Source organism: Ambystoma mexicanum, chromosome 3q (genome assembly GCF_040938575.1).
Source record: "Ambystoma mexicanum isolate Mex_15411 chromosome 3q, UKY_AmexF1_1, whole genome shotgun sequence".
Taxonomy (NCBI): Eukaryota; Metazoa; Chordata; class Amphibia; order Caudata; family Ambystomatidae; genus Ambystoma; species Ambystoma mexicanum.
In genome coordinates this window covers 993,356,565-993,383,747 of record NC_090926.1, presented here as the reverse complement: position 1 = coordinate 993,383,747, position 27,183 = coordinate 993,356,565, and the positions used below count along the sequence as shown (strand labels likewise).

The following is a 27,183-nucleotide window of genomic DNA, read 5'->3' as shown; positions in this document are numbered from 1 at the left end:
CTTACCTGACAATCAACAACTCCCTCAATCAACACACCTTCCTCTCAACCCTCAAGACAAATCAACCCCCTTCTCAAGAAACAAACACTGGACCCTGGACAACCTCAGCAACTACCGCCCAATCACCCATCTTCCCTTCCTATGTAAAATCCTTGAGAAAGCAATAACCATGAACCTCAACCACAGCCAACAACCTCCTTTAGTCCTACCAATCTGGCTTCAGATCCAGATGCAGCATTGAAATGGTTAACATCAAGATGATCGACGACGCCCTTACCATCCTTGATGGTAACCATCCTTGCCTCCTTCTTCTCCTTGACCTCTCAGCAGCATTTGACACAGTAGATCACCAGACACTCACTGATATTTCACATCGCTGCATGGGGATGAGCAACATCGCCCGCAGCTGGTTAAAATCCTACTTTGCTAACCACCATCAATTCGGCCAAATAGATCCCTCCAGATCACCAATTCAATCCATCACATGTGGAAGGATCCATCCTCTCCCTTAAGATCTTCAACCTTTATATGGAACCGCTTAGAACCCTCCGGGCTCCACACAACATCCTCATCCACCGATACACAGATGACATGCAGCGCTACCTCCAGATGTCTTTAATCAACGATATTCACAGGCTCAAGGCATGACTCACATTGATCCAGTCTTGAAAGTCCAGGGCTAACCTGAAGCTCAAGCCCTCCAAAACCGAATTGCTACTGCTGACCAAACCCAAACACTCTGATCTGATATCCAAACCTGGCTCTCTACAATGTACCTAGAGGGCTTCACACCACAGCAGGCCTTCCAGTGACTAACCTGGCATGTGTGTTACATGCTGCAGCATGGCTCATCAAAGGATTCTGGAAATTCGGCCACATCACACAACCCTCATCGGACTGCAATGGCATCCACTGCAAACACGTATCATCTTCAAATCCAGCTGCATCAACAGAGTCTGGGACACCTGCCCCATTAACACCAGACTCGCCCCTCGCTTCTACATTTCGGGAAGGAACTCAAGACTCTATGCTTCAGGGAATGGCTCCTTCCTAATACCTAGGTCCACACACCCTTCACTACCCACCTAAACTGAGACTGAGTGATCTTCTCCACCTGTTTTCTCCCCTGGTTGCTAGAAGATCCCTTGCTGCCAAATTGCCCGCCCTCCCCCTCCCCAGTTGCCAGTGCCCGCCTCCCTTGTATCTCTGCATGTCCTTTTAGCTATGATTTGTAAAGCACTCTGTTGCTTCCTGAAGCTATGTCTATGCTCAATATATACCCTTATAATATTAATAACAATAACAATGTGTCAAATGCGGCAGGGACAAGAAGAAAGACCAGGAGGCATAAGTCACTTTGTTTCCATGATTTGAAGAATGTCACCTATTAACACTGTGTGCGATTGTCTAGTAAATCTGCCCATCTTGTTCGCTCTAATGCATGTGCAGTGCTCATTTGCACTCAAGCTAGCTCACACTGTATAAAACACAAATGCAAATACAAATATCACTTGGATGGTGGCTATTTCTTTTCTACTTTTTGTTCTGGACCCAGATCGGTAATCACTGAGCAGGCTGTATATGTCAATCCAATGATCGGTCTGCAGTTTGCGAGATCGTCTGGGTCCAGGGTGTTTTTTTTTAAGGAGGGGAGGATTAGTCCTATTTTTAAGGTGCTTGCCAAGATGCCTTGCGTGAGCACAGGCATTTACTATTTCACGGAGCGTGGCAAGGGCAGCCCACTTGATCTGCTTTAGGATGGCAGCATTGAGGGCATAATCTTTGTATACTGTTGGTTTGCAGGGAATGAGAGTGTCAGCAAGATCCTTGACAGTGAGGGCAGTACACGCGGCCCAGATTTCAGTTATGTGCTGTGGCATTCAGAGTGGAATAACTCATTTTACGGTATCAATTTGTTGTTATATGTTATCTATCTTGTTGATCAAAAACATGTTAATAGTGTTGCACTTTTCTCTAGACTCAGGGATTACTGGCTAGAGCAGTGGGTTTGACCAGTGTTTGATTACTCCAAGGGAAACTTTACTCCTGTTGGCAGCCACTAAGATAGTTGCTGGGTAATATGCAGTTTTGGCTTCGATGCTGTGAGACCAACACCTACTGCATCAGGCCTTGAGGGTGAGGAGGTCCTTGATCCTCTGCTTTTCTCGTCAGCATTTTTCATGTAATGGAAGGTGAACATATTGTTGGTTACTTGTTCCATGTACCAGCAGTTGAGGGTTTAACCCTGATACAACAGTTTCAAGAGGGCATGTTCACCAACCAGTTCTCTTATGGGTTGGTTGAGAGTTGAAAAGAGAGCCTCATCAGTGGAAGTATCTCCAGATAGAGTTACTAGTTTTGGTTCTAGAGGTTAGCACATGGGGTATCCCTCTGTTTTAAGTGTAAAATTGATGTATGCTGTTTCGGTTATCAATTCCAATGTTTATTTAATAGTATATTCAGTCCTCTTTGCAGTGCTCTTAATAAATTGTTTAATTACATCAGTTTTGTTTATTCAGTCTTCTTCTACATTGTAAACAGAATAGCAGCCCAAGTCCCATACATTAAAAATAATCCAAAGGACCAAAGGATCACTGCACAGTTTGGCAAAGAAAACAAGGTTTATTACATACAAAAAGTTCTCAGACAGTCCTGTAGAACCGAACTGATGCAGAGCTTGTCACACTTCAAGAAGTTACAGGTTATATAGCGAAAAACTGCAAATCTGCATACATAGATTACCAGGTTATCCAACCACCCTCATTGGCTACCACCGATAGAACATGCTAATGCCCCCCTATAGTCCCTAGACTGAATGCTCACACCTTATCCATACCCATTCCCCTTTCCACATTGCTCCCTAAATCGTCACCATTAACTCCAGGTACGGGATTGCCTAAAAAATAAATTGATACAATAATACACTGTGACTATCATGTGATGTTCACCCCTCTGACCTAGACATGTTCAAAGGAAGACTAGAGAGGCAAACTCTGCTTTGATAAGACAATAGGCCTTCTCATTAAGCCACACGTCATGGCACACACAAGCAGCACCCCCCCGCTCTCTTGCTGATTATGTTCTGTCTCTGCCTCAGTTTCCCTCCTTATGCGCGTCATCTCTAACTGTTCGATACCCCCTTTATAAGCCCAAACTATATCAAGTAAGCACCAATAAACATTAAAAATACTACAAAAAGAAAACAACATATACAGCATAACATATATATTGCACGACACTCGTAGTGTTGAACCTGTAGAGGGGTAGAAAAAAACAGAAAAACATGCAGTAAAATCCAAACTTTTCATACCACTATAGGGATTGATCAGGTGTAACATCATAGGAAAACTTGCTGCAAAGTATACTTTTACATTATTTAGTAACTACTTAACTCTCGCAAGAAGGTGGAGGGGTACTGGGTGCTTTCCGAACATCAGATAAGTGGAACCAGTACTGCAACTCCTTTACACGAACTGCGAGAATGGGGTGGCAAAGACCACTGTGTACAGGCCCTGGAATACCCGATCGTACCAACGTCGGAGGAAGTTCTGCACGAAAATATGGTCCACTGGATACAGTTGCGGTGATGGTAAGTTTAGTGGATCCGCCGACAATGCCTCGGCTGCGTATTCTCTTCTAGGAGCAATCGGTCGATACAAAATCTTAATTCTTTTTGTTAGCTCCCTCAAATACCCCTGAAACACCCCCCCCCAATCTTTCTGCCCTGTGACCACTCCGGTTCTCAGCCCTCAGCCCCTCATACCACCTTTCTCAGACACCTCGCACCTCTTTTCTCAGGCCCCAGATCCCTGGCAGCCCTTTATTCAACCCCTCCCACATCTCTTCTTGGCCCGCTGCCCCCTTGTGCCCCTCTTCTCGGCCTCAATCCCCTCAAACTCCTAATCTGGGTGCCTAGTCCCCTAAAACTCCTCTTCTGCAACCCCAGCTTCTTTTCTACGCCACGAGCCCCTGACACAGAGCTCTGTTGTTTAGCACGTCCATTTCCCTGACTCGGCTCGTGTTTGGCCCTAAGAGCCAGGCCAGAGCCCCTGGCTCAGCCCTAGCTAAGAAATCCCTGGCTCTCCAAGCTCTGCTCTCTAGGGAACGGATTACAAGGCATGTGGCAAGTTTGGGTTTAGGCGGAGTGCCACTAACCGGTAGGAGTTAGGGACATTATGGCTGTGTTTTTTTTATATTTCAATGGACTCTGAAAAAAAAAATTATTTGGAAAGATTTCTTTTGTGCCAAGTTGTGAACCGGGGCAGTCTGTGCTGGTGAATTTTCCATGGACCGATCACCTCTTGGTGCTGATCCAGTAGGTGTTCAGGGGTTGGGGGGAATGACGCTGGAGGGCTGATAGGCACATGATCAATTGCCCTGCTTTCCCACGTGACTGTTTCCGGGACATGGGGGGGGCATGAGGTCATGACGTCATGCATCCTCCTATTTGAGCAAGTCTGAATTCACTATAGTGCATTTGATGAATGTGCTATATGAAATCTTCATGAACAATTGCATACATTTCTGAAAGGCACTGCAAGGTAATCTTCGTTGCTTCTTGTATGTGTCCACGTCTCTTGTCTGGCGTGATTCTTCTGCCCGCCTCGGCGCCTGCGCAGTGGCGTAACACAAAATGTGGGGGCCCCCCTGCGAGCCATGCTGAGGGGGCCCCCCAACTCGGCAACAAATTACAGGTTGCGCCACACTCTGGGCCGGCCTAGACTGTCACGCTTGCACAATACGCATGAACGTGCTGCTGAAGGGGTATGCCGCACACTGCACTAGGAAAAAGATATAAATATGTGTTTTAATGCAATATACAGCACACTTTCTGAGATAAATTGGCTATAAAGCCAGAGTGTTTGCAATTGTTTTGTAGGGTAACACAATCCAATACATGCAAGTCACCAACAGTGCACAGGAACATTAATGCTTCCAACTGGCTGCACAATGTAGACCAGTGTAAACACGTAATAACATTATAGTACAGAATGCCAGCCCACATTTAGACATACCTAGACTGTTTTCAGCAAAATGCCAGTCAAAGCAATAACACTCATCAAGAAGAGAGCACACAATAAAGCATGTGTCTCCATGGCCTCGAACAACACGGCCAAACTCTTTAAAATCTGCAAGGAACTGGTCAATCCTGTTGTGGTCTATACCTCTTCTGTTCCCTCCCATGCCCTCTGTACAGCTCTGGCCTCTCATTTCTCTGCTAAATCTCAGGACATCCTGTCCTCTATGTCCTCTTCCTCTCTCAGCCCATTTTGGCCATCTCTTCTCTCCTCCTCCTTTTTCCTCTTTCTCTCTGACAACACCTGACGAGGTTTCTAGACAAGTCCGATCTATGAAAGTGTTGTCCAAACAGGTGCTCCGCTGCTCCTCCAGAACCATCAAAGCCCATATTGACACCCTCGCTCCAGCCTTGGCTGATTTCTGTAATCACTCTTTCGCCACTGCAATGTTCCCCTCTCCCTTTGAGCACTCCCTTGTGCACCCACTCCTCAAGAAGCAGTCTGCTGATCCTACCTGCCCGGAAAACTATCGCTCAATCTCCACCTTTCCTGAGCAAACTCTTGGAAAAGCTTGCTATCTCCCAGCTTACTCTCCACACTGAATCTGTTGGTTGTCTCCATGCCCATCAGTCTGGCTTCAGAGCTGCCAGAGGCATGGAAACTGCTCTCCTTAACACCTGTGTTGCTCTCTAACCTTGATTGCAGCATTCCTTCTATTCTCATCCTTCATCTTTCCTCTGCTTTCGACAGGGTCAACATCGCCATCCTGATCAATCGACTCTGTGAGAACCTGGGCATCACAGATCAGACCCTAGAGTGACTGACCTACTTCCACTTGGACCGCCACTCCGCTCCCAGGTCGATCGTGGTCCCATTCTCTCCGCCACCTCTCTCTACCTGTGGCATTCCCCAGGGCTCTATCCTCTCACGCTGGTTTTTCAACCTCTACTTGGCCACTTTGGCCTCCCTGATCTCTACCTTATCCTCTAACTTTCAGTGTTGTGCGGATGACTCAGCTTTCCTTCAGGCTCCCCTCATCCTCCTCTCCTCTCTTGCTCATTCCTGACTGTCTATCCACGATTCAGGATTGGTGCGCCTCCAATGATCTCTGCCTTAATGCCAGTAAGACAGAGATCCTTCTCATTGGGACCCTTGCCACTGCGTTTCCTCTCTCACTATAGCAGACCACCTTGGGCCCTCTTCCTTTGCCTTCCTGCGAGGCAAAAAACCTTGGTGTCATCTTCAACGCCACACTCTCTTTCTCTCCTAACATCTCGGACATCACCAAGAAGTCCCACTACCAGCTGCTCCTCCTCAAAGGGACTCTTCCCTTTCTCACTCTCCACCAGAAGCTCACTGTCTCTAGGCTGGACTACTGCAACAGCCACTTTTTCAATCTGTCTTCCTCTAGTCTCCGTCATCTGCAAATAATCCAGAACAGGACTGCAAGACTTAGCCTTGGCCTCAAGCCCTGGGATTGCATTTCTCCAGCCCTGAAATCTCTCCACTGGCTGCAAGGATCAAGTTCAAGAACCTTTGCATTGCCCACAAGGCTTTCTGGGGCCAGTGCCCACACTAAATCCAATGCTCTCTTCCAAAATACCTTCTTTCTCTAACCCTTCACTCAGCTACCTCCAACTCTCTAAGGCTTAGACATTTCTCCAGGTAGAGAGTGGGGGTAGACCTCTCTCCTCTGCTGGTGCCTCCAACTGGAATGGCCTCCCTGCCCCTCTCAAACTTGAGGCGGACAACCTGAAGTTTCGGAAGCAGCTAAAAGCTTTCCTGTTCTCTGCTGCTTTCGCTCTCTCTCCCCCCCTGCTGACCTACCTGACCTACCTGTCTGCTGTACTTACTGGCTGCTTGGCTACCCTCAGAGTCTCTCTGAGTTCAGGCTCTTTCTTGATTGGTCACCCTTGCACTGCCTCCGGGCCTACCATGCACTTAGGGGCTGTAACTGTAACCCTGCAGTCCATTGTTCTCCTTGCACAACCAATAGCTGCTCTGCCCTGGCTGCACTTACTGAGAGAATTGCTGCCCTGTTTTCCCCTCCCCTCTCACTTGCACTTCCCTGCTCCCTTTTCCCTTGCACTTCTCGTTCTTGCAATGACACAAGGCCTCGTGAGATCGTTTGTCTTGTCCTCCCTCTATCATCCCTCCCTTGTGTACACTTGTGTACAGGCGCATTATAAATGACTTGAATTACATCATATCATTTTATCACAGATGCCCAGAAAAATATACAATGCCGCAGTAAGAAATGGCTAGACTGGCAGCACCCAAATGCCAATCTAGCCAGGTAATTAAAGTTAGCAGGACTACTTTATCAGAAATGTCCAGTTAAAAGAAAGTCATACCAAACTGAGGAATGACTAGACTGGCTGCATCAAAATGCCTCTCTAGCCACTAATACCACATATCATGCCTGCTTAGCCTGGACATGGACAACCATTATGATTTATCACACAATCCTGCCCCCCACACATCCACTCTCCCTCCCACCCACTACCCTAACCTCCACAATCAGCTCCTTGGCCCAGAATTACCTCTGCGTCCCTCTTCCTTGTCCCAGAGCTTACGTATGAGGCTCCTTGCCTCATAGGTAAGTACTGGGATGAGGAACAGTGGGACTAGGAGTGATGAAGATTACAGGTAGCTAAATCAGGCATTACCTCCATGTACCTCTACCTCTTCCCAGTACTTTTGTATGAGGCAGAGTGCCTCAAACACACGTACTGCCTCGTATATAAGTACTGGGACGAGGAAGAATAGGGCTAGGAGTAAGCAAGGCATTAAACACAAGTAGTAGCGCAACACCATTGAGTTAACTGGGCTTCAGCACTACCCCCCTGACATTTTGGGCTATATTGACTCAACTTGGCTAACCTTTAGAGCAGTTGCCAGACCGAACAGGACACAGATTTTAAACGGCACCTGGTTTTTGCTGTTAACAAGAACCCAGCAATTACCAACGTAAAGCATTTCACTGTTAGTAGCTGCATGCAAATGCCACATTGTTTAGGCAATTGAAATCGTGATGTGGGTTTAGTACTTGCATGCCAGGGGAGTGATTGGAAGGGTAGAGAGGGAACAGGAGACTTATAAGAGAGAGTTAACTGCTTGTAACATTGAATCTGCACTAGAATAGTCTCATTAAAATGCGTAAATAATTTGGATGCGCCCACACAAATAAGTTTCCCCCTCCCCACCGCATGTGAAGTTAGCGCCTCTCCCAACATTTGAAGGGTTAGCCCCCCGAAATGAAGGTTTTCTTGTGCCCCTGTACACAAGCACACACACCATTCACCTTATACACACCCAGTCATCCACACATTTAAGTGTGCACCCTTTCACCATACACTCACACAGGTAGCCACCTATACATTTATGTGTGCACCCTTTCACCATGCAGGCACACCCCCACAGCCACCCATACATTTAAGTGTACACCCTTTCACCATGCAGGCACACCCACACAGCCACCCATACATTTAAGTGTGCACCCTTTCACCATACACACACAGGCAGCCGGCTATACATTTGAGTGTGCACCCTTTCACCATAGACTAATACACGCACACTTCATGGAGTTGAGGGGGGCCCTATTACTTAAAAAAGAAATTGGGGCTCATTACGGGTCCAGCGGTAACCGTGCCGGTGCTACCGGCGGGTTGCCGCCGGACCCATAAAAAATTACTATGGCCTGACTTCCCGGTGCCACCGTGCTATTTCAAGTCCGGCGGCTGGGAAATCAGGTGCTGGTAATTTCGTTAAACCCCAGACTCCACGGGAATGGGGACACAGAAGCACCTGCACCATTGTTAACGGTGCCGGTGCTTCCGTGACAGGTCTGCCTACCGTGGCTGCTGTGCCTGGCAGGGTCAGACCTGTCGGGCACGGCAGCCCCACCAGGCAGACCTGTAATATGCCGGTCCGGAAACAACAGTGCCTGTAAGCTTACCAGCACCGTTGTTTCCGGACCGGCATGGTCAGAATGAGCCCCATTGTTTCTTTTTTAAGTCACTATAACTTCATTAAGAAATTATTTCAGTTAAGGACCGAACCATAATCAAAATAATTTCTTTATGATGGCTGAGTGGCTTCAAAAACAAACAATTTCTTTTTGAAGGCATAGGGCTCCTCCCCCACCCCATGACATGGAGGCCTCCAGCCTAGGGTCTTCCATGTCATGGGGTACGGGGGCCCTCAGACTTCAAAAAGAAAGTTTCTTTTTGTAGTCACTCTGCCTTCATAAAGAAATTATTTCTGTTACAGAAATGTTCTTTATGAATGCAGAGTGAATTTCAAAAGAAACTTTTTTTTTTTTAGAAAAAAATATTTTCATAATTTTTATTATTTTTTTTTTTTTACTGGGGCCCCCTCCCAGCCATGTGCTGGTGGGGCCCCACACCACGGGCCCCCCCGCACCGCGGGGGCTGCGGGGGCCCCTGTTATGCCAGCGGCCTGCGCTGCCCATTGAATCCCTTGGGATCAGGGCCTGCAGGGTAGAAGTCGCCGGGGACAGGGAGATGAGAATTCAGAAACGCTGCACGCTCCTCGCAGAGGCTGTGTAACCTTTTGCAAATTGCATTCCACGAAGACCCGTTCTATTTTCCTCTCATTGTTTTTGAATATAGATTGAAGCCGAACAAAGCCAGGAAACGGTGCTGCACGCAGCACGTGCTTCGTTTCCTCTTCACAGGTCATAGACACGGTGCTCAGGACTGATCGCGCAGCACAGCACGGCCAGCTGAGAGGCCTTTCAAGGAATAGTGTCGCTGCGGCCTGTGTCAGAGGAATGTCTGTGAACTCCCTCTCACCTAGGCCAATCTAGGGGGTTACGGGGCGTTCTCTGGGCTGCATGACACAGCCGGAGGACTGGATATGCACCGCGTGGACTCCAAAGTCCACAGGGCACCGCTTGTAAACATGTCTGTCATCGGTTTCACTACCGGACATTTCTCTCCCCAACTTTTGGGGTTGAGGTGATATGCCGGTCGGCTTTGTTTAGCTCAACCCCCATTTGGATGTTTGCCTTTCCTTTGTCAAAGACAGGGGGGATACGTCAGGGGAAAGAAGAACAAAACACGACAACAAGCTGTAGCACACATATTCATGGAATGCCTTCTCAAAGTGATGGCGACCTCTGGGACCTCTCTTAAGGATGCTGATAGAAAGCTTCCTTCTGCCAGCTCAGTGATCCACTGGCACCTTTCTTCAGGATGCTGATGGCAAGCTTCCTTCTGCTGGCTCAAAGTGATCCACTGGAACCGCTCTTGGGGATGCTGATGGCAAGCTTCCTTTTGCAGCTCAAAGTGATGGAGGCCTCTGGGACCTCTCTTAAGGATTCTAATGGCCAGCTTCCTTATGCCGCCTTAAAAGTGATGGAGGACATTGGAACCACTTAGAGGATGCTGATGGCAAGTTTACTTCTTCCAGCTCAAAGTGAAGGCAATCTCTGTGACCTCTCTTTAGGCTGCTCATAGAAAGCTTCCTTCTGCCAGATCAGTGATCCACTGGCACCTTTCTTGAGGATGCTGATGGCAAGCTTCCTTCTGCCGGTTTAATGTGATGGTGGCCTCTGAGATCTCCCTTAAAGGCATGGTCTAGTAAACATTTTTATTGTCCCTACGGGTCGGCCATGTTTTTTTAAGCCTAAGTGGCTCGATTTTAGAAAACCTTCCTATGGACCTTACCCGAGTATTCGTCCATTAATCGCACGCGAAAACAAGCACCAGGGAGCTGCCATTTTCTGATAATCCTATCTTTTCCCCGATCGCCCTAGCTGACCTGCTTTTGCGGCACTAAATCAATTCCCCCGCCCCTGAGCCTGTCATCAGCAGACTCGTACCGCCCATTTCCCAACGCCAAAGCACGTCTCGTGTCAACATTCGCTGCACTTCAGCTAATGACGTGTCGCCATGGAAATGGCAGGACGCCTCTTTCCTCAATAAGTATAAACAGACCGTTTCACAACACACAGCAGCAGATTTTCGATTCCATTCCTCTCTCTGTGTTACTTTGAGTATTCTGTGACTCGTTTCAGTGCTCTGGTCAGCTACCTTCGCCGCTTGTAGCCCGTGTGAACAGATACCAGTACCACCGCTATAAATTATTTTAGTTTGTTTAACACACAATGGCTACAATAATGCCCTACATGTACGAGCCCGAGTATACCGAGGAGGAACTACTGGAAAGGGAAGCACGCGAAAACGATGGGGATTCGGACGGCAGTTGGCAGGACGAATCAACAGATGAAGAGCCTGGGCCTAATCGAATGGACGGCGTCTACACCTGGTGCACATGCAATCGGTGCAAGCTAATGCCAACTGAGGACGAGAACTGCTGCTGCCAAGAAAACTCGGGATGCCTGGCCTACATTTCGGAAGGCGAGCCACGACCGCAATGCATCACCGAGCTGCCAGACTTCAGGGCAGCCTGCCTCACACGGGCCGTGTTGAGAATAATGATGGTGCTTATGCACGAACTTCGCGCAACTGTTCGTCCTCGTAATCCGAGTAACGAGTAAGTATACTCTGCTTGTCATGCCACTCCTATTTCATGTTCTTCTACTATATCCAAAATTACATCTACATATCATTGTAACGCATGTAAGTCGTTCAATAGTGTGCATTGTCTAGATAGCATTTGTCTGTGCAGAATGCCATTAGTTACAAGAATTGTCATTGACAACAAACGTTTATTAAACTTATCTTGGTCATTTAAAAACAGTTTGTTTCATTCCTTTTCACAGGTGGTACAGGCTGGTGGCCTATCGTTCCTTTACATGGTGGCTCCACGGGAGGCTTGGGCACCGCGTTCGAAGAGTGATACCCGCCTGTGCCGTTCGTGCCATTAGAGAAACGTTCCCGAGTGACAGCGGTCAGTACAGGGGATTTTCTTTCGCTGTGCTGCAACCTGAACTGTACAATGTTTAAATTCTTGCATTTTTGTGTCATCAAAATAAGATACAAAATAAAACACCACATATATTTTAACAATGGTTGTTTCGATTTTTTAAATGAATCAAGTGTGTCTCCATTCAAGGTTGGACGTCAGACATCTGTGCTCCGAATGGGTGAAGGTCTGGTCGCTGTGAAGCAGGGTGGTCACTATCTATCTAAGCTAACATAACATATTCTCGATAATGCATGCACTAAATAACACTTGTTCAAAGTCTTTCAGTGGGTTATGTCTCTATAAAAGTCACACATATGTCTATACTAACAATTACCATTGGATTATACAGGCCTTGGGTCTTGACCACTATAATACACCGGTTGAAGTGTGGGTCTGTGCTCACAAGAATCTCCGGTATGTGGCATTTGTTATTGATAAGCAACGATATACTATCATTGATTTAAAGACGATATACTATATATTGATATAAATGCGGTTCGCGCCGGTGGATGCGCGCTGGCATGGGGGGCTGTCAGGGGCGCGAAAGGCCAAGGTGCCAAACTACATGTACACTTCAAAAGGTATCCCACGCCAAGGGGCCATCGGTCACATGGCCTCCTCAGACCCCGTGTCTCCAGCCAGGCCTCCCCTTGAAGCAGGCCGCCTCCCTGCAATCCACATAAGTGTGTCTCCATTCAGCAGTCTTCCTGTGCCTTATCTGCACGCCGCAGGCCCATCCATCCCACACCCTGTATCAAAGGCGGTTCGCGCCAGTGGATGCGCGCTGGCATGGGGGCTGTCAGAGGCACGAAAGGCCAAGGTGCCAAACTACATGTACACTTCAAAAGGTATCTCACGCCAAGGGGCCATCGGTCACATGACCTCCTCAGACCCCGTGTCTCCAGCCAGGCCTCCCCTTGAAGCAGGCCGCCCCCCTAAGACCACGACATACATACGTCATTCATTCACAAACACACCCCTGTTTCTAATACTTTATAAACCACTTGATATGTCTCATGAGAACATCTTTGTGCTTTGCAAGTCAACTCCTGAACGTGTTACCTGGCAACCACTGAGATCTACGCTAATCTGCTCGTCGTTGTGCTATCCGTGAACTTCTGTGACCGCTTAGAGCAAACCCATCAGTGTGCTACCTGTGGCCACCCACCTATTCTCCTGCAACATACTGCTCTGCTTGCTGAATCCAACTGTTTGTTGGTCAAGGTAAGGCCATGTATCCTAGTCATATTTCGCAGATTTTTAAATTTCTATCTATTTGCGAGTTGAGTACACAATAGTGCTAGGTTCATTGATCTCATTGCTATTGACTTGAGTTTCCATTGCTATGCTATCAATAGATCTATTTATTTTCATCTGTGTCTATTGTCATCGAATTGCACCCTTCGGGGGTCCAGTCTATAATGTAAGCATGTTTCCTTCTCGTGCAATACAGAACATCCAAGGGATGAGTCACATGTTCAGTTTTTAGTCACATCATTTCTGCAACTTATGCAAATACTAAGCCGCACATAATGAACTGGTATAGTTCCTGCGACCAAAACAAACCTTGCATTGATCATTGTATGATTCATTTACTTTTGTATCAAATCTTTATTCTTGAAGATTGTATAATAATGTTGATATTTACTTTTCAGATTTATCAACAATGCCTGCCTGTTCGATTAGCGGTTGCCCTTCGAAGACCCATGCGAAATCTGAAGGCACTAAAATGCATGTATTCCTGAAAACTGTTGATCGAATAAGAGAATGGGTCAGACATTGCGGATATCCACTGGATGAGCTGGAAAGTAGAGTCCAACAAGTCTTACAGGACAAGAGGGGTGATCGATACCGCATCTGCAGCCGGCACTTTTCCTTGGACATGTACACAACATCTTGGGTAACAAAGAAGAATAAACGGCGAACGACACAGAAATTGCTCGAAAACGCTATTCCCACTCTATTCGTCCACATTCCGCCACCGGTGAGTCAAGTGTCCGGATTTAGCTTTAGGCCTTGCGGTAGTGTGTAGGTATCCGAACGGATTAATTGATATTGTAGGTGTTCTATCCCTTGTAATAATTTCGATATTGATATGAGTGTATAGTTTTTTGAATAATGACATTTAACAATATATTCTTTTTCGATTTCATAACCCACAAACGCAGTATTCTGTCGCCTTACATGGCTATTTTTAATATTGGCATTTCATTATCAATCATTAATTTACCTTTACAACTTCTTGACTATCCCTTGAATCTGAAGCAAGAACATTCTACATCCTTGACGTGGTCGCAGTTATCAACCACTTCTAGCACGTATCAGGTAATTTTACTAGGCTAATCCGCTACAGACTTGTTTTATGCATGTCAAGTAATATTTTTATTTTATCGTGTAATCATTTTACCGAATGTTTGGTTAGTGCTTTCCAATTGATATACACCTTAGTTATCGTCCACTGGTGTTTGTTTTCAGTTATAATTAGTGTTATCCATACTAATGCAAGTACTGTCTTTCAGGGAGATGCTGAAGCGTCCGCCACATCTACAACATTTCTAGATGTTCTTCAACAGCAGGAGGTATGGATACTGACAGCTCCATCGAGCGTCATCATCAGAGCTGGAATTCTTGTCGTTTGATTGTTCTACACAATGTTTCATTCGTGGTTAGCCGTTGATATGTACCTGTGCTGTTGACCCCAGGTGTGTGTTATGTTTTCACTATTGTAATCCTCACTAATGCAAGTACTATGTTTCAGGCAGTTGATGGAGCGTCAACCCCTGCACTTGATGCAGAGCCTGACATTCAAGTAAATCCAGGGGAAGTGGAAGCGGGACCATGCGAATACGAATCGGCGCAACAGCTTTCGGAAGAGCGCACTACATTTGCAACATCCATAGATATTCTTCAGCAGCATGAGGTATGGATAATGACAGCTCCATCATGCGTGATCATATAACGTGATTCAATTTGCTATACTTTCTTCCCTATTAACGCAAGTGCTGTGTTTCAGGGAGACGACGACGAAGCTTCCACTACAATCACAACATCCAATTTAGTTGATGCAGATTTAAATAAATCGGAGAAATAAGTCGATGAAATGTGATCATATTTAGATTTTCCTTGATTCTTTTGGACAATGCATCATTTGCGGTTATCTCTTTATATGTACCTGTGCGTTCGACCCCAAGTGTGTTATGTTTCCAATATTGAAAACCATACTAATCCAAGTACTGTGTTTCAGGGAGACGATGGAGCTTCCACCGCAATCACAACATCTCATTTAGATGATGCAGATGTAAAGGAATCGTTGAAATGAGTCGATGAAATGTGATCATATTTGGATTTTCCTTGATTCTTTTGGACAATGCATCATTTGTGGTTATCTCTTTATATGTACCTGTGCCGTCGACCCCAAGTGTGTGTTGTGTTTCCAATATTGAAAAGCATACTAATGCAAGTACTGTGTTTCAGGGAGATGCGGATGCCTCCTCTCCAATACAACCATTCATGGCAGTCCATGCAGAGCCAGAGGTATGGATACTGACAGTTCCATCGAAATAGATTATCACTGGTCGAATACTTGTCGTTTGATTGTTGCACACAATGTTTAAATCTTGTTTGGCTATTGAGATGTACCTGTGTGTTCGTCCTCACATGTGTTTTATGCTAACAATATTTTGATACATAGTAATGAAAGTACTATGTTTCAGGGAGACGATGGAGCCTCATTCCGTGCTGTCTATGTGGATACAGAAAATATAGTCGTTGCAGCACAAGAGGAAGGGGGGACATGCGGAAACGAATCGGAGCTACAGCGTGCAGATGTTGAAGGTCAAGTCAAAAAAGTTGCAAAGAAAAAAAAACAAAAAAAGGTTAGTTACAAACAGTTCATAACTTTAAAAAAATGTTTGTGCTGGGGACTATTTTATGTTTTTTTCCAGTCAATTCTACTACACTCCATCTTGTGTTTAAACTGAACATCCCTTTTCCAATCTCTCCTCCAGTTACCCGTGGGTGTCAGAACTATACACACACAGACAGTGAAGCGAATGAGAGATGTGGCTTGCCAGACCGTGTACACTATGGAGGAACTATTAATTGAGGCGAGGCGTGTTCAGGCTCGAGATGCTCATGTCCAATGGCCAGAACATGAATTAACTGTGTTTGGAGACTACAGCAAAGTTGCATTGGACCATAGCTACAGTGCGACCGCACCACCACAAGAAGATGTTACTGAATGTATTGAAGATAGCTCTGAAGTAGTTGCAGATCAATTTACACACTAAACGCCCGCCAAAAATTTGCCACCAAAAAACCTGTTGACATTGTTGTGTTCTCCCATCAATGTTGAAGTAATAGATGTTGAAATGACAGAGAATGAACCAGCCGCAGCATCCATAGACGCATCAGAACTTGATATCAGCGATATTACTTTCCAATGTGTAGAAATCTCCACAACGTCACAGGCCGAAACAACTTTGACGCAGGATGACAGTCTAATGAAAGAGAGCAAATACATTGTATTCGACAGTTGTTTGATGGAAATTATAAGTATGCTGAAATGTGTGCATTCCATTAGAGGGAATGTATGTGGGAAGCCATTGATTAATGTGACTCGTCAAATAAAAGGCAGTAACGTCAAAATAAATGCCGCCTGTAGATTAAATCATAGGTTCTCATGGTCTGCACAACCGATGCTGGGGAAACTGCCAGCAGGCAATCTACTGTGTGCAGCTGCATCACTTTTTAGTGGCTCCAGTTTTAGAAAGTTAGAGGCTTTCTTTCAGTATGTGGGACTCCGTTTCATTTCTAAAGCGCTGTACTACATATACCAACGTGATTATCTGTTTCCGGCCATTAGTAATGCTTGTAAAATTGAACAATTGTCTCTAGCAAGTACATTCGAAGGCGAACGATTCAGGCTAGCCGGTGATGGACAGTGCGACAGCCCTGGATTTTCTGCCAAGTACTGCACCTACCACTTTCAGGACATAGATAGTAAGAAAATTGTGAGTTTGGTGGTCGTGCAGGTAACACAATGTACATCGTCAGTGGCCATGGAGAAACTAGGATTTATAAAATCAGTGGAATATCTACAATCAAGCAGAATGCACATCGACCTCATAGCCACGGATAGACACGTTTCAATTGCCAAGACAATGAGAGAGCAGTTCCCACATATTAAACATCAATTTGACGTATGGCATCTTGCTAAATCAATCAATAAGAAAATCTTGGCTGCAGGGAAAAAAAAAGGTTTTGAAAGTATTTTGCAGTGGTCACATTCTATCACCAACCATCTTTGGTGGAGCTGAAAAACTTGTGAGGGGTCAGTGGAAATGCTACTTGAAAAATGGCGGTCACTGATGCACCACTGTACCAACGTTCACCGCTGGGCAGCAAATGAACATTTCCACCAATGTGAACATGGCCCTTTGTCCCCAGAGGAGGCACGGAAGAAGAAGTGGTTGATTCCATCTTCACCGACACACAAAGCCATTGAGAAGATTGTTTTCGACAAAACTCTATCAAGAGATTTGAGAGGACTGACAGAATTCTGTCACACAGGAGATTTGGAGGTGTTCCACAATATGTGCCTAAAGTACAGGCCAAAGCGCTTGCATTTTAGCTTTCGGGGCATGAAACATCGCACTCTACTAGCGGTCTTGGCCCATAACAGCAATGTCGGACGTGAACAATCTAGGACTAGGGGTAAAGTAAGGATGCCTCGCTACACTAAGGTGTTTTCAAAACGAAGTAAGCAATGGGTGATCAAACCAGTCTATGATGAAATGCAGTTCGACTTTGTGAAAGGCCTTATTGTTGCTGTGTTAGAGAAGCACAGATATGGAATTTTGGACGTTTCTGTGCAGAGCAGTGATCCACTGCCACCGAACATTGCGACTGTGCCATGCCCACCCGAAGCACAGCTGATTGTGAAGTACAAATCCCGGTTTAAATAATTGCAATACGATTTTCTTTTTGTAAATAAATGTTATTGTACAGTGTACCTGTAAACCTAACCCATACCTTCACCATCATGGGTGGCGAACAAGCTGGGTATCATCTTTGAATTCTCTCTATTCACCTCACATATGTGTATGTATATATTTTTCTCATGTCTCATCTCATGTAAATGTAAATGCTGTGCACTGTTAACGGAGGGGAGGCTTGCGTATTGCAAATAATAAAACAAACAAACAAACAATAAATCTCACTTTTAACTCAACTCCTGTGGTACTTTATACTTTCCCTGACCTTCCGCCAAAAATTAAATGTCTCAATTTGGGCTGCAAAGCTCGCAGACAACGGGGATAAAATTGGGGCACTTAGAACGTGCCAGCCAAGCGGGCCGTGGCATTTGGGAGAGAAGCCAGTTCGCATTTGCACATTGAGGCGCACTACATAGACAGATTCTAAACTTCAAGTTCTCACAGATGCCTATACTACGTGATGCATGTTGCAAATAAAGAAAGCGAAGGACAGCGCCCAGATGAGGCCCACAAGTCGCACTGGAAGTATAAGGGTCTATTGTTTTTTGACCTTCAGACAGGGACCATGCCAAAAGAACTACATTTGAAGGGGGTGCGCAATATCGTAAGAGACGATAAGGCAGAAAATTCAGAAACTAGACCGAGTTTCATTTTAGTTCAGTATACGAAAAATCGTTGTCAAGAGCACGGTCCGTTTTACAGACTGCATTACGAAGAGACACAATGGAAATTTCAAATATAATGTAAGTAAATCTTTACACGCTTTTATACCGGAATGAAGATTTAATGAATGGATGCATGAATAAATGAATGAATGAAGAGCTAGCAAAAGCAAGTAAAACGTGTTTGTAGTGGGCACATGGGCATGCAGGTCCACTGGTCTCACCGATCTCGGTCCTTGGCCCAGCCACTTTTCCCTGCACTGCCTACCTGCACTACGGGACTATCTCTGTATCCTTCAGCCCCTTCTCCCGGCATTTACCTTGCACTTGCCATCAGCTGGCCCTATTATTTAATTTGTATTCAACTAACCATGTACAGCCCTTCCCCATGCGCGATCAGAAAGACACCTGGCCTAGTAGGATCGTTGTCTGTCTGCCCTTGTTCCCCACCTGCCTTGTCACGCCTAGAAACACTTGAGTATAGGCGCGTTACAAATGCCATATCATATATCATATCATTCCTCATGCATGTAGACTAACTGTCGTTTATCATTGTGTGTTGGCCTCGATTTATTTCGTTACTTTTCGCATTGATTTTAGAGCCGAACATACTCCATTGAACTATCCTTGCAAGCAAATAGTTTCTGATCGGCTATAATAAATAAAATAAGTAATATTAATGAAGATCGGCTGGCGAGACTAATTATAATTTTTTGGTTTTCATAACAGGTATTTGTCCCCTTCTGCTACTGCCATCGGTTTGAGACACCAGCAGATGGCTTTTACAGTAGACACCTGCAGCTTCGTGTAAACAACTGGAGCACACTGACAATTTTATGGGCCGATCGCCAAGGGCCCACATGCCCTTACGCTGTACTAGTGGCTAGAAGCAACATATCAACCTTTACGATGGACTAGTGCCTAGTTGATGGAACAGCCTTGCGGTTCACCGTGCTTCCAAAGTGCTTCTTTTAACGAAAAGCAACACCCTGTGTACCATGGCGGATACAGATAAAATAAAATAAATGGCTTTCGGAGTTCATATGGCAATTGCTGAATATTCTCTAAACATTTAATGTAAAATAAATGTACTTTACCAAATGTACCGTGTTGCTGTTTGATTTTAAAGTAAAGTTTCATATTCCGAATTGTGGTGCGCTGTGTTGTGAGATGGTCTGTGTTGGTTTCCGGGTTCTGTGTGGAGTCGCGTAGAAGACGACTGGGCGCGTTTGCCTACGCAGCACAGTAACGTCACGGAGAGAGGGGGGGAATATGAATGTTTTGATAATGTCAGGATCAGGGGCGGGGGAATTGATTTAGTGCCACAAAAGCAGGTCAGCCAGGGCGATTGGGGAAAAGATAGGATTATCAGAAAATGGCGGCTCCCTGGTGCTTGTTTTCGCGTGCGTTTAATGGACGAAAACTCGGGTAAGGTCCATAGGAAAGTTTTCTAAAATCGAGCCACTAGGCTTAAAAAAACATGGCCGACCCGTAGGGACAATAAAAATGTTTACTAGACCATGCCTTTAAGGGGGCTGATTGCAAACATCCTTCTGCCGGCTCAAAGTGATGGAGGACATTCGACCCTCTCTTGAGGATGCTGATGGCAAGCTTTCTTCAGCTGGCACATGTCGGGGAGAATGGGAGGCCTGGTGCAGTGTGGTAGTAGACTGCAGCAGATATGGTTGGTGAGAGCAAGCGACTAACAGCAACCACCTCCACCCATCAGCCACTTAACTGCATGCACAGAGCCCACATGTACGCCCGTGAAGCATAAGCAGATGTAGTCAACTACCCCAGATCAGGGGTCTGCAACCTTTGGCTTTACAGATGTTTTGGGCTAAAGCCCTAGCCAGCATAGTCAATGATGAGGGACCATGGGAGTCTTAGCCCAAAACACCAGAAGAGCCACAGGTTGCAGACTGCTGTCCCAGATGAATAGACAGGTATTGCCATGAATTGTCTATTCGAACCTGGAGATGGGTTAGCTAGAATGCACCATGTAGAACTGTGCATTAATCTCCTCGCCCCAATCATATTGTATAGTGCTCCCCCTCTCAAGGGGAAATAGCAACGACTTTTTAACAGACTTTCCTAACCTCACCTCAGATGTGACCCTTGAACCTACGGAATAAACTTTTCACTGGGGAAATATCCTTATTTGTAAATGACCCCTCAAATAACATTGCTGATAGCGCCTTGAAACACTTGTGTATAGGCGCATTATAAATGCCATATCATATCATGTCATTGTGTAAATAGCTTCATGAGTAACTATTTATCATTTAGTTACCCCCCCACTTATTGAGGGATCTACAAGTATTTGACTTTCTCGCATTCCCGCCACATCAATACTATGATCAGGCCCTGCCTTAGTGGGGGTCGAGCCCCCAGGGCGCCATTGGACCCGCCACGCCAGCTCAGGGGAGTTTTTCCAAGGGCTCCCCCAAGCTGGCGTAGTGGGAGAAGGCGCAGCAGGCGGGCGCATTCAATGTCAATCGGTGCTCAGCACCCGATTGTCACCAAATGCGCCCCGCCACCGCGGGCTCCTTCACCAACAAAAGGCACTGTTAGCCCCCGCCACGCCAGCTCTTTGGAGTCTTTCAAGGGCTCCTCCAAGCTGGCATAATGGCGGCATGCACCTCATTGTTAGTGAATGCGCCCGCGGTAGCGGAGCACATTTAGGAACAATAGGGTGCTAATGCACCCTATTAATAGAATTACCTCCTCGACGGAGCGAGGTTTTTAAAAAAAAAAAGTGACTTCGTGGCCACGCCCCCTGTTGACCAGGGGCGCGTGGGGAAGCGGAGGGGGCGCCAATTCGCCCAGGGCGCTGCTGCCCCTAAGGCCGGCCTTGACTATGATCCTTACCAACTACTGCCTAAATCTGGACTTCCCAACACACCCTACCTTCCAATATCTCAGACAAAACCCTAATATAATTCCCAAATTATAGATATCCACAGATGGCTGCCATTTTCTCTATAACAACCCACCATTGCTTCCGGATGTCCTCATCTGTGAAACTATTGAACCCTCTGAGCCGGAGGCGATTGGTTCTTCTAAAATCAGCTGTACTCGGGAGGAAGCGGGCAGAAGCTGGTTTACTCACAACCAAACCCCTCAAAAGCAAGAGAAAAAAAAGTAAGACATGGGAAAGAAGCTACATTTGCCAAGCACAACCAAGACTACTAATCTTTCCAGCGATTCTCCTAGTCTACCATCAACCTAACCAAAAAATCCCTCAACACCAAAATCATTGGTTATCTTATCGTTCAATAGAGCTGGAGTCTAGCTCAAGGTGGCTTCAATGCCTTCACGTTAAAGGCCCAACAAAACCCAAAGGTGGCAGTTCAATTTCACTAACTGGCTGCCTAGAGCCTCCGCTCTGATATTCTTGAGTCCATTGCCGCAACTCAACTATTGACTCCCTCAACGCAAAACACATACAACAATCTAACTTCCTGCTCTCTTGTGGAACAGACACCAGACGCTTTAAGAACTCAAATGGGTGCTCCCCCAGCCCCTGATTCTTCTCTCACCATCCTGGACCACGAGGTACTCCTTCACCATATCAAGACCCTATCCGGGGTGACTCTGTAGGTAGTTGTGGGATTGTGCAGGAACAGGTGTTTCTGCAGGTATATCCCGGAGTGTACCGTGCAGGTATATTTATAGTCGTATCTGTGCAGGATTCCATGTAAGTATGGGTATAAGTATTTGTGCAGGTACAAGCGTGTATTTATAGGTATATCTAAAAGTATGTCTTGCATGTGTGTGTACTGCCCGAGCATGCACAGGGGTTAATATATGCAATGTCTTTGTGTCTGTAAGGACGGTATCATGGCCACTTTTTCTATTGAAAGAGGTCAGAGCCTCAGGCGGGGCTCAGCAACTGCCCCCATGTTGCCACTCAGAAATTTTACCAAGTGGCAATGCATTCCTTTCTACATTACATACATTCTGGGGCTTAAAAAGTGCACTTTGCAGCGCTCATCTTACAAGCTGCGTTTGCAGGAGCCCTTCCGGCTGTCACTTCCCTCAGTGTATACAGAAATGCTATCACCCCTTTGCTTTTGAACACCAGTTCCTCCACATCAGCCACTTGCTGACAAAGGAGGATTTATAGCTATTCAGTGGGCATTTAGTGTTTCAGCTCCAAGCTCACAGGCCCTCTCGTGATAATGGGTGGCCATTAACCACTGCCTGTATTTCTTTGTCTCCATAATAATGTGTGACCCCATGGGGGCCTCTCACTGGTTTCCACTCTAAGTAAAGGGCCCCCCCTCAACTTTGAAATGGGCCCCCACACATCTTCACCCGTCTGTCTGCACCTCTGCGCACTCCTCAATAACCCGGCTCTTGCATGCACTGCCCTCTGCACACAAGGTACCATCGTGTCCTATACCTTAAAGCACTTTCTGTGCCTGCACGTACATCTCCATACCTACATACACGACTCCATCCCTGCATGCACTTCACGATACCAGCGTGTGCTAGTCTGTGCCAGATGCAGGCAGTGATCATCACCCTCATGCCTCAGGTTACAGGGGGATGATCCCCGCATCTCCAGTGAAAGGGGGGCCTAGCGTGGCAATTGAAAGCCAGGCTAAACTTACCTGACCTGAATGCTGCCTGTTAGGCCACGGTCCTGGCCCTTTGCAAAATCGAGCCGCGGGTCTCACGGGGGCGTGGCCCCTGCCAGGCCACGCACCCTGAGAGCCTCAGCTGGAGTTTCAGGTCACTCAAGGCACTGTGCACGCCGGGCCCGCTTTGACGGGAACGCCTTCTCGAGAATAACAAGTGCTTGGGCCTTAGACTCCCAGCTCCCGGGGACGCCCACACCGCCTTTCTACCCTAATAAGGCCTGGCACGGTCCGCTTGTCCTGAGTGACTCCGAGACATCATGAGGTGTTTACGCCGCGGCTTCCTCAGCACTGTGCTGGCTGCGGGACCTGACTCATCCTCCTGTTTTTGGCCTGGGGAAGGCATACTTGGCCCATCCCCCTGCTACGAAGCGCGTTTGAGCTTTGCTATCTAAGGCGAAAGATTGCATTGTTTGGGGTAAGGCAGTGCTGGGAAACCAGCCGGCGCCATCTCAGTGCCATGGCCCAGGACAAGGACGGGCCCGGCCTCCCGAGATGGCAGGGGGGTTCTTGCTGCATTTAGGGGCCATCGCGGGTCCCAGCCACTGCCTCCATGCCGCCTACAAAATGTACGATTTCCTGGCTGTGGTAGCTGAGTTTGTAAAGACGGCATATTTATTCATATGTTACAAAATGGCCTGGTGGCTGGTTCTGCTGAAAGGCCGGTGGGGCCGGGACAGAGTCACTCGCATTTCAGACGGGAGGGCAAGGTCAGAGCCACTGACAGGAAGGACCATTACAATAGGCGGCAGGTCTGGAGAAGGGATCGCCTTCCCAGTCTCGATTGACACGTGACTCACACCGCCCCAGTCAAAATCCACGGTCTCTGTGGACATCTCATGTTCTGTTCGGGGGACATCCTGCTGCCACTGTGCAAAGGCCCAAGTTTGAAACATTAATTTTTTCTGATGTGGTTTTAAATAATGCCTCCAATATTCCCACTTAGCTGTTTTTCCCCACGTGGAATAAACCAGTTTGCAGAACTACCGCCCAACTGGCGAGAGCTACTTTTAAGTGTGAGCTACAGAGGACAGCGCAGTCCGGAAACCACTTTCCGCGTCCCCGTTTTTTTCACAGCCATCTTGAGTGCTTTGCCAGAATTGACGGTGCAGCTGCCAGTTTCGTTTTCCGCCTCGTTGACATCATCACAGTAATGAGCCGGTGATGTCAGGCTAAAATGGAAGGAATTCAGCCTCGAGCCCAACAAGTGAATTTCTCTCAGCAGAAATGCAAGGGAGGGGTAGAGCGAGCTTTGCTAGTGACAGGAAACACGTCATTTGGTTGCAGACAAGAGCTGCTAGGCGCACCCCCTGCCTTCTTGTTGCGTCCATGGTGACTCCATGACAATTGCATACCCGAGCGCTTGTTCTTCTTCTTGCTGATAGATTTTTATCCATCAGCGGTGATTTTTGGATACCGAGGCTTGAGCCACATTACTCCATCTTCTCAGGTTGAGTGTGTAGTCGTGGGTTTGTATTCTTCTTGGTCTTGTCACAGTAGGGCTGGTTTCACAGGGTCTTCGCAGTGATGGGCCGCGGGTAGCGGTCGAAGGGGTTTGCAGTGGTGGCAGTGAGTCTTCTGATCAGAGGGTTCAGGTTCTGATCCAGTTCTTGGCAGAAGTTCTTACTCAGCTTCGCTAGATGTTCATCCAACATCTCGATGTCCAGGTCTCTGTGAAGGTCTGCTATCCTTGTGAAGATTGGAGCTCCAGACGATATCCGCAGGGCCTTGTTCTGGACTATCTGAAGACTCTTCCGGTGTCGCTCATGGCAGGTCATCCATGCTGGGGAGGCATAAGTCAGGGTTGGTCTGATGATCGCCTTGTAGACGTTGATCTTTGTCCGGAGGGACATGGACTTGCTCTTCAGGAGTGGGTACAGCGCTGCCATCTTTCCTGTTGCCTTCTGCTGAGTATTCTCGATGTGGCTTTCCCAGTTGAGTTTGCTGTCCAGAGTCACACCGAGGTAGCGGCTGCTGCTCTCCCATTTGATGGTCTCCCCTTTGAGGCTGATGTGTGGGTGCTCCTTGATCTTCTTTCTGGTGAACAGCGTTGCAGTTGTCTTGCTGGTGTTGAGTTCTATCCGCCAGTCGCTGTACCACTTTGCGATGGTAGACAATTGCACAGTGTAGCATTTACGAATTTAAATGTCCAGCGCCACGGCCATTCCCACTCGTTCAATGTTAACACGTTTACACACCTCACCCTCTGATGGGACTTGTGCTCTATGTATGCCATGGAGCATTCTGGTCCCTTCATTGTCTCCAATGTACCCCACTGCAAAGATGGCCTTTAGCACTGGACACTACCATTGGTGGCTATGGCATATTTGAATTGGCCCGAGCGAAAGCACGTGGCATACTCCAATAAGGGCCACATCACCAGAAGCATGTGGCAACATATTTTCATGCTGGCTATGCCCAAAGACAATAAAGAAGATTTGGCTCAACAATATACGTTATGCAGAATATACAATCACTGACACTGTACAACATAGTTTCATGCTGTTGGGCCCAAAGGATATCATGCCTGCTCAAAAATATATTACAGCATTGCCACTGTAAAACAAGAGTATGATGCTGATCAGATAGAATTCTTCTCTAAACAGTTAGGTGAGTTGGTGTCATCATGTAATAACATTGGTGACCAAGTGGACAGGAAATTGAGCTCATCTAGAGTTGAGAAAAATATGCAAAAGCCTATGACTGCGGTGCCTTTTGTTGAGGGTATTATACGAGAAATAACAGCAGAGGAGGTGGGGCTGGTATCTGTGGTGTCACAGTCAAGCCCTTATGTGGGAACAGCCAATGTCGTTGGTGAGGACGCAAGGGGTCAAGGTACTGTGAAGCTGACTAAACTGGCACCTATTTTTGACCAGGTAGTGTTATGTGAAGAGGAACCTGAGGTCCCTAATGCTATTGCCTCCAAAATAAGAGACGAGCAGCAGTCTAAAGGGGCATATACAATATTTGCTAAAAATGCTAAAGGGTTAGCCCATCAACAGAAGGAAAATGTGAAGAAATCAAAAAATCAGAAGTCTAAGATAATACCTTCGAGTGGGAAAACAAAACAATTCTTTAAATCCTTGTCTAAACCGGATAGGGGCGCTTTGATAGCTTCTGATGCAATTTTAAAAAAATATCAGAACTTATCACAAGAGCGACAACGAGTGAAGAGTGGGGGTTCGGACCCCCTCCATGTGATCCCCCCGCATGCTCCCCTAAATGAGCTGGTGCAAATAGCGGAAGATCTTGAGAGCGAATCTATAAATGCGACAGATCGGAATTCAGCTTTAAGGGCCCCGAAGAAAAAGCAATCGAAAGTTGATAGAGTATCCAACTCAATTACTAACACTCGAGATCTTAGAAAGGCAGTGGATGAGTATATGGCTCAATTTCATCCTGAGCCATCTCTGACTTACCCACTGTCCAGGGTCCCAAGTCCAGCAGCAAAAAAGCCTGAATTAGTGATTGATGGGAAGATAATTACTGAGAGGGCCTCTGATAATCAACTAATAACACCATCTGGAAATGTTTTGCCAGTAGCAGATCGGAATTTCGATACTCAAGAAAATCTACAAAATAATATCTTAATTACAATTAAAGACTGTCTAGTTGCTCTGACCTCAGAACAAATGACTCTTAAATCATCTCTGAGGGCAATGAGCTGTAGTCAGTCTGATCTGGCAAAATCTTTTGATGAAAGATCTACCTCTAAGAAGGTTTCATTCAAATTTCCAGTTGAAGAGACCAAACATTATCCGCCCATAGAAACATCTAGTATTCAGAGTCGCCCTGGCTCCAAGGGAATATCTAAGAGCAAAATGCCCCCCCAGCTATTTGCCTTGTTTCTTAGCTGTCGTGAGGGCTCTTTCCCCAAGTACACCATGAATAGACGAAGTATAATGCAAATATTCTCGGATGTGCCGAGTTTAGAGGACATCTCTTCCCGGGATGTAGTACAAGT

General features: G+C 46.5%; 1 long non-coding RNA gene across 1 annotated transcript; it reads right to left on the bottom strand.

Moving 5' to 3' along the window:
- Positions 1 to 2,602: 2,602 nt before the first annotated feature.
- Positions 2,603 to 23,484, bottom strand: LOC138583159 (uncharacterized). The gene is made up of 2 exons (XR_011305171.1): positions 23,193 to 23,484; positions 2,603 to 4,781 (listed from the first exon to the last, which is right to left on the bottom strand). It is a non-coding gene; the product is annotated as an uncharacterized lncRNA (long non-coding RNA).
- Between the last annotated feature and the right edge of the window lie 3,699 nt (positions 23,485 to 27,183).